Raw genomic sequence first — 543 nt, forward strand, 5'->3', positions numbered from 1 at the left:
GGCCGATGAGTCTGTTGTTCATGCCGGCCTTCCGGTGGCTCGTTGTTGCTTGGGCCTTTTTGGGGGGTCCAGGTGTGTGTCTCTGTTCCTGCTGTCTTCTGTTTTCTGTGTCTAGGCGGCATTTCCTCTGTTGGCTTTGAGATAACGTTCGGGGACGTCTGCGTTTTCATTCAGGTGGCTTAGGCCTCTTCTTCCCGTCCTCTGTTTTGTGCCGTCTGGTGCTCGCTTCGGCGGGACATACCCTTTTATTGGGACAGTGCGCAGGTGATTGGCATGGCCCCTGCGCAGGCATGACATGCATATTCATGTAGCGTTCCCTCTGTCTGTTCCTTTGTTCGAGGTCCTTCGTCTTCGGTTTGGGACTCTTTGGTTCTGTCTTTTTCCTTGGCCTTCTGGCTTTCTGTATGCCTTCCCTTCTGTTTTCTCCTTCCAAGGGTACTGCGGAGGTTTCGGGGGTGGGGTGTCGGTGTCTGGGTTGGCCTCACTGTCTTTGGTTTCCACTCCTGCTGCTGCTGGCGGGGCTCAGTTTGGCCGGCCGCCCTT

General features: G+C 55.6%; 1 non-coding gene across 1 annotated transcript; it reads left to right on the forward strand.

Moving 5' to 3' along the window:
• The first annotated feature begins 218 nt into the window (after nucleotides 1-218).
• Nucleotides 219-325, forward strand: LOC146865777 (U6 spliceosomal RNA). The gene has a single exon (XR_014977511.1). It is a non-coding gene; the product is annotated as a U6 spliceosomal RNA (small nuclear RNA).
• Nucleotides 326-543: the final 218 nt, after the last annotated feature.

This window comes from Triturus cristatus, chromosome 2_1, assembly GCF_964204655.1.
Source record: "Triturus cristatus chromosome 2_1, aTriCri1.1, whole genome shotgun sequence".
In the NCBI taxonomy this organism is placed as follows: Eukaryota; Metazoa; Chordata; class Amphibia; order Caudata; family Salamandridae; genus Triturus; species Triturus cristatus.